We start from the raw sequence: 13,730 nt of genomic DNA, 5'->3' as shown, positions 1-13,730 counted from the left end.
TAGAGGACATGCTAATTCAAAATAAGACATTCTTAAAATTTCAGAGCAAATATGGTGACAAAAAACTATTTTCCCCAGGCAAACAGAGTATGATTTACCACTACATCACCACTGCTCAAGTCCAAAACCACATTTAGAAGAGAGAATGAAGATGAGGAAATAGAAATTGTTTCATCCTTTAAAGTCTACTGAGTGTGGCAGCTCATGCTCTTCAGTAGCCAACCCTCTTTGGTGCAGGTTCCATAATGAAGTTGAGGAGGTGGAGATGGAGGGAACAGATGGAACATAATGACCAACAATAGGCAGAGACCACTGGTTGCTTCCATTGCTTAGCAAAGAATCCCATTGGAAAAAATTCACAGAAAAATGTCACTAGAAAAACACTCGCCACACAACTAAAACTAGACTTGAACAAATGGAAAAACATTAACTGCTCATGGATAGGACGAGCCAATATAATAAAAATGACCATCCTACCCAAACTTATTTATCTATTTAGTGCCATACCCATTGAACTACCAAAATACTTCTTCACTGATTTAGAAAAAACCATAACAAAGTTCATTTGGAAGAACAAAAGATCAAGGATATCCAGGGAAATAATGAAAAAAAACACATATGATGGGGGCCTTGCAGTCCCTGACCTAAAACTATATTACAAAGCAGCAGTCATCAAAACAATTTGGTACTGGCTAAGAAACAGAAAGGAAGATCAGTGGAATAGACTGGGGGAAAGCGACCTCAGCAAGACAGTATACGATAAACCCAAAGATCCCAGCTTTTGGGACAAAAATCCACTATTCGATAAAAACTGCTGGGAAAATTGGAAGACAGTGTGGGAGAGACTAGGAATAGATCAACACCTCACACCCTACACCAAGATAAATTCAAAATGGGTGAGTGACTTAAACATAAAGAAGGAAACCATAAGTAAATTGGGTAAACACAGAATAGTATACATGTCAGACCTTTGGGAGGGGAAAGGCTTTAAAACCAAGCAAGATATAGAAAGAATCACAAAATGTAAAATAAATAATTTTGACTACATCAAACTAAAAAGCTTTTGTACAAACAAAATCAATATAACTAAAATCAGAAGGGAAACAACAAATTGGGAAAAAATCTTCATAGAAACCTCTGACAAAGGTTTAATTACTCATATTTATAAAGAGCTAAATCAATTGTACACAAAATCAAGCCATTCTCCAATTGATAAATGGGCAAGGGAAATGGATAGGCAGTTCTCAGATAAAGAAATCAAAACTATTAACAAGCACATGAAGAAGTGTTCTACATCTCTTATAATCAGAGAGATGCAAATCAAAACAACTCTGAGGTATCACCTCACACCTAGCAGATTGGCTAACATAACAGCAAAGGAAAGTAATGAATGCTGGAGGGGATGTGGCAAAATAGGGACATTAATTCATTGCTGGTGGAGCTGTGAACTGATCCAACCATTCTGGAGGGCAATTTGGAACTATGCCCAAAGGGTGCTAAAAGAATATCTACCCTTTGACCCAGCCATAGCACTGCTGGGACTGTACCCCAAAGAGATAATGGACAAAAAGACTTGTACAAAAATATTCATAGCTGCGCTCTTTGTGGTGGCCCAAAACTGGAAAATGAGGGGATGCCCATCAATTGGGGAATGGCTGAACAAACTGTGGTATATGTTGGTGATGGAGTACTATTGTGCTAAAAGGAATAATAAAGTGGAGAAGTTCCATGGAGACTGGAACAACCTCCAGGAAGTGATGCAGAGCGAGAGGAGCAGAACCAGGAGAACATTGTACACAGAGACAAACACACTGTGGTATCATCGAACGTAATGGACTTCTCCATTAGTGGTGGTGTAATGTCCCTGAACAACTTGCAGGGACCCAGGAGAAAAAAACACCATTCATAAGCAAAGGATAAACTATGGGAGTGGAAACACCGAGAAAAAGCAACTGCCTGAATACAGAGGTTGAAGGGACATGACAGAGGATAGACTCTAAATGAACACTCTAATGCAAATACTATCAACAAAGCAATGGGTTCAAATCAAGAAAACATCTAATGCCCAGTGGACTTACGCGTCGGCTATGGGGGGTGGGGGGGGGAGGAAAAGAAAATGATCTATGTCTTTAACGAATAATGCTTGGAAATGACCAAATAAAATATATTTAAAAAAAAAAAAGAAAAATGTCACTAGAAGGGGACTAGCTCCAGGTTTGATCTCCAGAAAACTGTTATACAATAGTGTGAGTATACATTGGTACTCTCTCTACTTGCCATTTCCCCATAGTCTATAAAGTCCCTTAAAGGAAAAGATTGTGTCATTTTTGTACATAATTGAAATTTAAGAAATGTTTGTTGATAAACATATGGTGATAATTTGGGGCAACATTCTAAAAAAAGTCTTTGGAACATGCCCAGATATTCTATTCACTACCTGGTTTTCATCCAAGTGACTAAGAAGAAATTGGTAGAAGCTGGTTTCTGACCATTCATGACTGAAGAGCTTGTACTTTGTGATGGAAAAAAAAAAAAGACTTCCAGGTAACTGTAGACTCAAAGGAAATGTTGCTAAACTGGACTTGAGTATGCATATAAAAGGAGCAATATATCTCTTTATCTTTCTGTTTTCCTTTATGGCTTTAAGATGACAGAAGCTCTTAGATTAGGTCCTAAGAGTCAGATGGAGGAGAGGCAGCCTGTCTCCCAGCCAGCCAGGGTAGCTATGAGTATGCCTTCATTTCTTCATCTTTGAGTTTCTTCTTTCCCAATCTTAGGTGAATAAGTGTTCTGAGATAGAAATGCCCAGGCAATTTTGTGACTTTAGGAGACCCAAATTTTCTATCTATAGTTAGAGCTGAATAGTGGCAATAACAGTTTGAAAAGACTGCAATCAAGTGACATAAGTTTCCTAAGAAGCCTAAGAGTGATCTCTCTCATGTCAGAGAGAAGAGATGACTGTGGATTCTATAAAGGAACAGGTCCTCTGAGGTCAGCTAAAAGCTATACCAATGGGAAGTTCATTACTTTGTAATGTTTAATTTCTCCATTAAGAAAAAGACTTCCAGATCCAAGAGTAAAAGATATCTCTTAGGGCATATATATTCTTTACATTACTAACATTATGCTTTAAGTTTGGGTCAGTTTTCTTCAAGAATATTGTGTGTATTTGTGGGAAAATGTGCTCTAGGTTTTGGAGGGAATGTTGTATACTAGCTCTATTTGCTATATATATATATATATATATATATATATATATATATATATATATATACCTTCAGAGTATATCCCTTTTTGAAAATTTAATATAGTAAACTATTTGCTAATGGAATCATACCAGTGGGGGCTCATATATAACAGTCCCAGAAACCTACCCTTCATTGTTATCACTAGAAGCCTAAAAGAGTAGTATATTCTATGGATCCAGTGAGAGGTAGTTCAGGTGAGAGAACACCAACAAGGTTGGTGCCACCTGTGTTTTACTCCATGGATGCTTCATTTGATCTTAGCCTGAACAAGCTGAGAAATGAGTGAGCATGGTATGAATGAGTGATGGATTTGGACTTAGAAGACCTAGGTTCATACCCCATATCTGCCCTTACCCCTTATCTGACTTTAGGCATCCCTAACCTCCCTAGGAATAAGTATCTCCCTCTGTAAAATGAGGGTATTGGTGTAGATGATCTCTGTGATAATTCTTATATCTATAATTATTCCAGGGCAGCTAGGTAGTACAATAGATACAGCACTGGGAGTGGAGTTCAGAAGACATGAGTTCAAATGTGACCTTAGACACTTAATGATGATGTGACTCTAGTCAAGTCACTTAAGCCTGTTTGCCTCAATTTCCTCATCTATATAATGATTTGGAGAAGGAAATGACAAACTCCTTGAGTATCTTTGTCATGAAAACCTCAAAAGTAGTCATGAAGAGTCAAACACAACTGAAAACAACTGAACAATCACAAAAATGATTATTCCAGAATTTTGCTACAATGCTTCAGTGTAAGTCCAAAATATATGGTGTCCTTTAGTAATTAAGTCCATAGTAGAAAAGTCCAGAAAGGTTTTCAGACAAAATAGCCAAGAAAGATTATCCTCCTCATATGATTTTTGAGCACGTTGATGAGGCAAATTGTTTACTAAAATCCCAACAAAAACATTTAAAAAGTATTCGATGACCTTCTGAAAGCATCTATTATCAGACCCTTCCTTAGGAATGAGTAATGACTCACCCTAACTGAACTCAAGATAGCCCCAAGCTGAGTTTCAGTGGGGTTCATAGATTCCTTCTTCCCTGCAAACTGAGATCAGAACATTCTCTTCTGAAAAAAAACATGCCAAAAGCACAGAAACCAAGAGTAAGATAGTGAAACAGAGAGCACCAAATTTCAAACTGTAAATATAAAAAAGCCTCTTTGTCCTATACAGTTTCCATCAACTTCACAGCTTCTCTGGGGCTGTTGAATAGGATGCAATCCAAGGAAATGGAGACTTTTTGAACATGTGGATGGTGATCTGTGTTTGTTCTGTCAGCAGCTCAGCCTCAAAGGGCTCCATTCCCCTGAAATGCAGAGGCACTCTGCCAATAATTACTAAGGTTCCTTTTTAGTATGGTTATGTTCTTTTTTTATACTGCCAATAACCTAACCCATAAGCCAGTCTTAAGATGTCTATGTGGTAATAACTAAAATGGCTTAAGTAACCATGCCTATATTAATGTATTGAGCATGCAGGATTGTTCTGTGAAAGAATATGTAATCCAACATAATTCCTCAATAACAAGTTTTTTTTTATTCTCAGGAATAATAGGAGTCCATGTGAAACTTTTGCTACCTTTGGGTAACAATATCTTCTTAACAAAAAATGCCAAAATACTCATAGGGACATAGGTTATTAGAGCAGGAAGAACCTTAGAACATAGAAAATTAACCACATTACCTTTTTCCATCTTCAAATCAGGAAGGGACTTTAGAATGTTGGATGTGACAGCTAGACAGGACCTTTTAGAATCCATCTAGTTGATCTGATGGAGGAAGAAACTGAGGTTCCCAAAGGTGAAGTGATTTGTATAGACAGTGAGTTAATGACAGACCTCCAACATCATTCAGTGTCACAACACTATCTCTAATGGATTACTTTTTATGTTTTATTCTTATTTTATTACTATGTAAGTAGCTCTTAAAAGGGGTATATATTGTTCAACAAAATCAAGAATTTGAACTTCCTCTAATCGTTCTAGAGGGCAATTTGGAGCTATGCCCAAAGGGCTTTAAAAGAATGCTTGCCCTTTGACCCGGTCATACCACTGCTATGTTTGTATACCAAAGAGATAATAAGGAAAAACTTATACAAAAATATTTATAGCACTATTGTGCTAAAAGGAATAATGAACTGGAGGAATTCCATGTAAACTGGAATGACCTCCAGGAACTGATGCAGAGTGAAAGGAGCAGAACCAGGAGAACCTTATACACAGAGAGGAATACACTGTGGCACAATAGAATGTAGTAGACTTCTCTACTAACAGCAATGCAATGATCCAGGACAATTCTGAGGGACTTATGAGAAGGAATGCTATCCACATCCAGAGAAAGAACTGTGGGAGTAGAAACAGAGAAGAACAACTGCTTGATCACATGAATCGATGAGGATATGATTGGAGGTGTAGACTCTAAATGATTATGCTACTGCAAATATCAATAATATGGAAATAGGTCTTGATCAAGGACACATGTAAAACCCAGGGGAATTGAGCATTGGCTACAGGAGGGGGGTAGGAGAAGGAGAGGGAAAGAACATGAATCGTGTAGCCATGGAAAATTTTTCTTAATTAATCAATTAAATAAAATTTGAAAACAATATTTATATCTACACTCTTTGTGGTGGCAAAAAAAAATGGAAAATGAGAGGGTGTCCCTCTATTGAAGAATGGCTGAATAAACTGTAGTATATGATGGTGATGGAATATTATTGTGTTGAAAGGAATAATGAACTGGAGGAATTCCATATGAACTGGAAAGACCTCCAGGAACTGATGCAAAGCAAAAGGAGCAGAACCGGGAGAACATTGTCCACAGAGACTGAGATATTATGCATAATTGAATGTAATAGACTTTTCTACTAGCAGCAATGCAATGACCCAGACAGTCCAGAAGAACTTATGAGAAAGAACACTATCCACATCCAGAGAAAGAACTGTGGAAACAGAAATGCAGGAAAAAAAAAACATGATTGATCGTGTAGTTCAATAGGGATATGATGAGGGTTTTAATGTTAAAATATCATTCTATTGCAAATATGAATAACTTGGAAATAGATGTTGAACAATGTACATGTATAATCCAATGGAACTGCTTGTCAGATTCAGGAGGGGGTGGGAGGAAAGAGAGGGGTGGGGTGGGAATATCATGTAACCATGGGAAAATATTCTAAATTTTAAAAAAAAATGTAAGAATTTGAACTTCCCTAAAATTATGATGATGAGAAACATTTACTGAAGTCTAATATTTTAAAAAATACTTCAGTATCTACCAAAGAAAAAAATATTTAATCAAATGGAGTTAAACAAGTTTCATCAAATACAAATATTCATGTAACTATATCAGCTCTTTGAAAAGCAGCCCATCATGGAAAGTATAATAAGTTAATTGGAAATCATCATGAAGCAAATTTGTACAGTAATTAAAAACTTTTCAAAAATTGTTTAGCATTGATTTTAAATCTACTTTTCAGTGAATAAGCAGAAATTATGACATTTTCATTTTTACCTTGGCATTAATGAATTTCTTCAAAATTAATAGAAAATATCTTATAAAATAAATTCTACCAGCTAGTAGCTTTTCTTTTTTCAGTTCAGTTTCAGGTTTTTTGGACAGGAAAAAGTAACTTATGTCTGACCATATGGGATACTTCCATTTGAGGGATCAGAGTTTATGGGTTTGACAATTCCTTAATGAGAACTCCAGTCAGCCTTAACATAGCTGCCAAACTAATCTTCCTACTAAATAAATCTTACGATTTCTTGATGCTAGTCAGAAAATTGATTACAATAGTTTATGGGATGGAAAAAACCCCAAACCCCTTAACCTGGAAATTAATCAAGATCCCCCTAATTTTTCATAGTGCTTCCTTTCTTGTCTTATACATGACAGACTTTAAGACAAAAAGCCCCACAAACTCCTCCATGGCAGAACACCAGGACTCTCTGTTCCTGAGGCCTGTCAGACCTGGATAAATGTACAACCTCACCACACCCATTCCTGAGACTCCTCCCAAAAATAATAACCAATGAAATCAACCCAAGTTGCTTTGTTCCCTACACCCCCTTCCTTCTCCAAATTCTACTGGCATTGGGCTCCCCTTTGCTGCTTCTCCACCCCCCACATTGGACTCTCTCACCAATTCTCTTGGTGTTGGGTCCCCTTGCCACTTCATATAAACCCCGCTGTACCATCCTACTCTGATCTCATTGTCTCTTGGGTCAAACCCCAATTAGTTGGACTGAGAATACATTCTAGCAAAATTGGACTATTAACTATTCTTTGAATTCTACAAGCTGTCTCTTTTCTGTGAAATCCATGTAAATCATCCCATAATAATGGTGCTTAAAAAAAAAAAGGAAACTATCCCACACACACCAAGGCATTGTCCAAAAGGTTCTCACACTACTAACCACAGAAGGAACATACATAGTCTAACAAACCCACAAACCTAAAGCTTTATCACAGATAAAACTCTGGAGAAAACCCAGAGATTTAATGAAAAAGTTGATCAGAATAATGAATACTTTAGTATAGTAGCAGAATATAAAATTAAGTCTCAAAAGATAAGAAAAATTATCACCTTTATACAATGTCACTAATAAAATCAAGAAAGATAGAAAATAGATATTTTAGATAGAAAGAGAGTATACTAAATGAAGGCTTGGGAAGTATGTTAGCTAACAACCCTTATTAGCATCAATAGATCCAAATAATTTTGTCTCTTCTTAGCCCATATTTATTCCCTCGGTTTCCTTTTCTTGCTCTGTTTAGCATTCAAAGCCCTTCATTTTTTTAATTTTTAATTAATTAATTTAGAATATTTTTCCATGGTTACATGATTCATGTTCTTTCCCTCCCTTCTCCTTCCCCCTCCCTGAGCTGATGAGCAGTTCCACTGGGTTATACATGTATCGTTGTTCCAAACCTATTTCCATATTATTAATATCAAAGCCCTTCATTAACCACTCACCTTCTGCCTTGGTAGTCTTTTTACACCTTATTCTTTGATATGTATTCTTTGATATAGGGATCTTGGTCTTGCTGGCTATTCCACAAACAAGACCCTCCATCTCTCAGATCCAGGAATTTTCTCTGCCTCCCATGTGTAGAATGCCCTCCCTCTGCCATTCCAACTACAGAACTCTCTGGCTTCTCAAGTTCCAACTAAAATATCTTCTTTTACTGGAAGCCTTCCCACTCTTAATTGTAGTGCTTTCCCTCTGTTAATTATTTCCTATTAATTCTGTAGATAGCTGTCTTTACCTATATTTTTATTCATATTCATTCTGTTTTATTAGATTACAAACTCACTGAGGACAGGTACTGTCTTTTATCTTTTTGTATCCACAGCAATTAGTAGAGTACCTGGTATACACTAAGTGCCTAATAAATGTTTATTGATTGATTGACTGATCTGCCTGTTTTGTATATACTTATATAATGAATACGAACCAGTATCCTGAAACTTTCCAATGGGCCATGTGTGCAGGCTCAGTGCTGGAAGACCTGGTACTTTGATATGATGTAGCAAAGCCAGGGAACTTCCCCTCCTCAGAACTACCCACCAATAGTGATGGCATAGGCATTGTACCTCAAAAACTCAGGCAAAATGCAAGCAGGGAAATTCCTTTTTTTCCCTTCTGTCCTTGGGATTCCTAACCTGATAACTTCTATAAGACCCTGAGAGAATTTTCATCTTTGGATCATCCTTTAAATTTGAGATGGACGTAGAGATGCCCATCCAGGTTATACCACGATACCATAGGACTGTTTCTCATACATCCTTCTGTCCCCACTATTGTAAAGAGTATATGAACCCCAGAATTGATGGATTCTGGGAGCAGCCTTTCATCTTACTGTTCAACCTATACTATCCTCCTGGCCAGATTCAACATTAATTTCTAAATTAATAAATTCCTCTCTTTATTTTTAGGCTAAGTTTTGGAGTCTTGCATTCTTGCAAAAGGTATCCATCCTGAACCCTAGGGGTTCACCTAGCACCCCACAACAGTAGGAACAGGACAATTTTTAAATGGACAAATTTCAAAAGAGAGATCGCTTCAAGGTTCTCTTACTACCTTCCTTTCTCTCTCTCTGGATGTGTAGCATAGACTCCCTCTCGAGAATTTCCCATATGGGGTGAGTGCTCCCACCCCAGCAAAAAAGTCCCTGTTCCTCCATAGCAGCTAGAACCCCTAGGACCAGGCTGGGCAAGTGAACCTGGGCCGTGGGCAGCTAACTGCCTGTCTCCTTTGTAATTATTTCTTTTCCTGAATATAAATGGCTAAATTTCAATCCTAAAGCTTGTGAGATCAAGAGGTCTAAGTTCCTCAGTCCCTCAGTGGACAGTCAGCAAGAGTTTCTGCATTAGATAAGTTGACTACAGGAGGAGGAGAAGCAATTCCTGCCCTGACTTGCCAGAAGACATGGACCTTGAGGTAAAGATGAAATGCTTATTACAATAGTTCCACAAATGCTACATGATTCTGTGCTTTGGGTATCATCTTCTCAGGGTAAATAATACCCTCCCAGTAAAAGTTATTATAAGTTACTAATATTCACTTAAATCTTTATCAAAACAGTTGGTGAGGTTTTGGGTTAAGCATGCCTTTTGTAGAGATGAAATGAATAGGTGTCCTATACCTGTTCTTTATTATATTTCTCTTTGAGGGAGAATAAAAACTAAGCTTCTAGTAATTTGCTCTGGGGATCAGACTGAAACTTATCTACACATGTGGGTACAGAGAGTAGAGACCCTTAGTAAGAAAGGGGGAGAGAATGACTACTGCTATCTATTACATGTTATTCCCCTTCTTTAATCCCCAACACGTGGTCAAATATAACCTCCATGAGAACAAGGGTTATTTCTTTTGTTTTTAAATACTTACCTTCTCTCTCAGAATCAATACTTAGAATTAATGTATTGTTTCCAAAGCAGAAGAACAAGTTGAACAACAGGAATTAAGTGACTTGCCCAGAGTCACACAGCTAGAGAGTATCATATTTAAACACAGGACCTCCTGTCACTGGGCCTGGCCCTCAATCCACTGAGTCACATAGCTAGCTCTAGCTTTTTTTAAATATATTCCCAGTATATGACACATAGTAGGTGCTAAAAAAAATGTTGATTGAGGGGGCAGCTGGGTAGCTCAGTGGATTAAGAGCCAGGCCTAGAGACAGGAGGTCCTGGGTTCAAATTTGGCCTCAGATACTTCCTAGTTGTGTGACCATGGGCAAGTCACTTGACCCCCATTGCCTCGCCCTTACCACTCTTTTGCCTTGGAACCAACAGACAGTAGTGATTCTAAGACAGAAGGTAAGCATTTTAAAAAAATAAATGTTGATTGATTGATGTATCTGAATATTAAATTTCTTACAACTGAATTGCTGCTGGGAATTAATTTGGACTGTGATGTGCTTGAGATCTGACTCAGTCATGAAAGTGAGATGCATTATTATGGTGTAAAAATGACCCAGATTTCTCAAAGTACAATTCTGGCAGTTTCTACCAAGCTGAAAGCTTTGAGTGTTAACCAAGTAACAAACTCTTCATTTAGTATCTGAAGACCAATCTAGACAATCATGGAGAACTTCATCACCTATAAATTGGCTACTAAGTGAAAAAGTCATTGGCTACGGCAACCCATAAAATAAAGAAAAATACAAAAATAGTCCCAAGTCCTTGGTAGCCTCTTTCTGATTCCAAAATATTGCTGGGGAAGTGATAGAAAATGGAATTGAGGATAAGTACTGAGAATCACACAGCTCTTAGCCCATCTGAATTCACATATTTATTTGTAGAGCTCACTGCATGAACTCTTTATCCATTGATGAATGGTTAGACTACTGGAAGAAATGAACAAAATCAATATTGACATTCTTACTTTCAACTGAAACCAGAAGATGTGAGGAAGCTACAGTTCAATGGGGAAAGGTTGCCAGAAATCTCCTTAGAAAGAAAAAATAAAATTGACTTCTTCATATATCCATAGACAATATGAACATTTCATGGCATGCTTGGTCATTTCATCTTGCTGTGCTCTTGAAGAACATAAGCAAAAAGACCAGTACTTACATAACTACTACTTATGCACCACCATCTGTTGATGCCTTGATGCTAAGAAGGTTTAGCTTGAAGGAGAAAAGATTTACCAGGGAAGTCTTAACTATTGGAAAGATTGTCCTATGGAAGATAAATAGAATTGCTTTGCATAGCCCCACAGAGGATCAGTGGATAAAAGTGCCTGGGGGTGGGGGAGGCTTAGGGTTAATGTTAATATTAACCTTGAATCAGAGGTTCCCTCTTGATACAAAAGGTCTGGGTAACTTTGGGGATCTCTCATTTCTCTTGTTCCCTGCCTTTGTTCAGGTAAAACCTGGAAACTTACATATCCTCATCCATCCTCATGGGTAGCCACTAACTCCTCTTATAAGCACTTCATGTTACAAGTCTTCAAAATAATAACAATAATCACTGTCATTTTCACAATGCTTTACAGTTTGAAAAGGACTTTGTACACATCACACTTCAGCTCCTTAAGAAATTGATGAGATAAGTACACTATTATTATCATCTTTATTTTACAGTAGAAGAAAGGTTAAGTGTCTGCCTTATAGTGATGGAAGGTAGATCTAAACCAAGGCACTACCTGTTAATAAGCCTAGAGTTCCATCCACTACACCAAGCTCCATGAAATAGTTTTCTTGATACAGTAACCATACAGAGTACGCACATAGGAGCCTCTGGTGAAACGTGCTTCCCACTTAGCTTTCCTCAGAGATTTGTACTCTCTCCATAACTTATAATATTACCCTGGGTGGGTCCACAAGAAAAGAGGTGGAGGTCCATGTTTGCCACCTGCCACTGGATTTTGTTCTTCCAGTAGAGGGTGCTAAGCATCTGACTTGTTAAACAATGACTGCAAGGTCCTGAAAGCTGACAATTTAAAAATGTCTTTCATTGCTCTAGACCAGGGGGTCCCCAAACATTTTACACAGGAGTCCAGTTCACTATCCCTGAGACCGTTGGAGGGCCGGACTATAAAAACCTAACCCTAACCCTAACAGGACAGTAGTATACTCAGTGCTGAACACCCTCCCCCAGATCACCACTCACCATGCTGAGGTCTTCCATTGTACAGCCACATAATCCTTTGCTGTGGCGCCTCTTTCTAAGGTACCACCCAAAGGATTATGTCACCAGAAGTAGTACTGTATGTAAGTGATGCTGTGCTTTGTGGTGCTGCCACATACAATGCTCCTTTCATTGACCACCAATGAAAGAGGTGCCCCTTCCGGAAGTGCAGTGGAGGCCATATACATGGCCTCAGGGGGCCACATGTGACCCGCAGGCTGTAGTTTAAAGACCCCTGCTCTAGGGTTTAATAAGGAAGAGAGGATTAGAGCAAGTTTGCAGAGGCATGAGACTAACAGGGAGAGAATTCTAAAATGGGAAAATAAGGAAGAAGCAACTAGCTGAGATTTAGGGGTCTTGCTCTGGTTTTGACCTGGAGAGACAGGTTGCTTTTCCTTAGTGGCTGATACTACCCTATATTACCCTAAATTCCCTATCCTGTCTTGCTGTCTGACTTCCCTGGTGCCCTGCTTGCTTTGTTGATCTGCTTGTTACCTACTGCCAGTTCCTGGTGATCCTGAACCATCTGGCACCTGATTATGAGACCAGGCTTGGGTCCTTTGGATCTAGGACCTTCCCTGGGCCCTATCAGGCTTACACAGACCCTTTCCTTAAACCCAAATAAGGGAGGGTTTAGTTTAGCTTAGCCAAGATCAGGGACTGGGAATTTAGGCAGTGAGAAGAGAATTAGAGCAGGAAAAATCACTCTGAAGAAATATCTTTGAAGAGATATTAGATCCTCGGGTATTAGTTAGGAAATTGGCTTTAGGTTATCCCATACTCTTCTACCTTATTTTTTTTTTTTAAATTAAAACCACTTCCCATTTTATTTGAATGGTTTGTGTGTGTCATCTTAAGAGTCAGGCTCTGCCTGGCTGGGTTTGCTGGCCTTCCCAAATCTGTTAATCTTCTGATACTGGCCCAAACCTATCCATCTGGTCCCATCCCCTAAATCACCCTCCTAATAAGGGGCAGTGTGTCTAGACTATTTAAACCTTTTGTTGTTTTACATCTGGATACTACAGTTCCCAGCCTTCACACAAAAAAATTCAGGTAGCTGTTGAGAATACTTTCTTAGAGCACTCAAATGTATCTGTTCCCCATTCCAAGTTGTCTTGTGGTGATTCTATAGCTCCTTTTCTCTTCCATGCTCTCAGTGCCAAGACTATAGGGCTCTTACTAGAACCAACAACTCTCCCTAAATTTGGAGGGTTTGAAGATATACCATCATTCTCTTTTTTTCATTTTATATCTTTTCATTCCACTGGGGCTGTTAGCCTAGGTTACACAAATTGCACTGGACTGAGTATTAATGACCACAAGAAATATTA

Source organism: Monodelphis domestica, chromosome 1 (assembly GCF_027887165.1).
Source record: "Monodelphis domestica isolate mMonDom1 chromosome 1, mMonDom1.pri, whole genome shotgun sequence".
In the NCBI taxonomy this organism is placed as follows: domain Eukaryota; kingdom Metazoa; phylum Chordata; class Mammalia; order Didelphimorphia; family Didelphidae; genus Monodelphis; species Monodelphis domestica.
The sequence above is the reverse complement of the archived record's forward strand: the minus strand, read 5'-3'. Positions refer to the sequence as shown.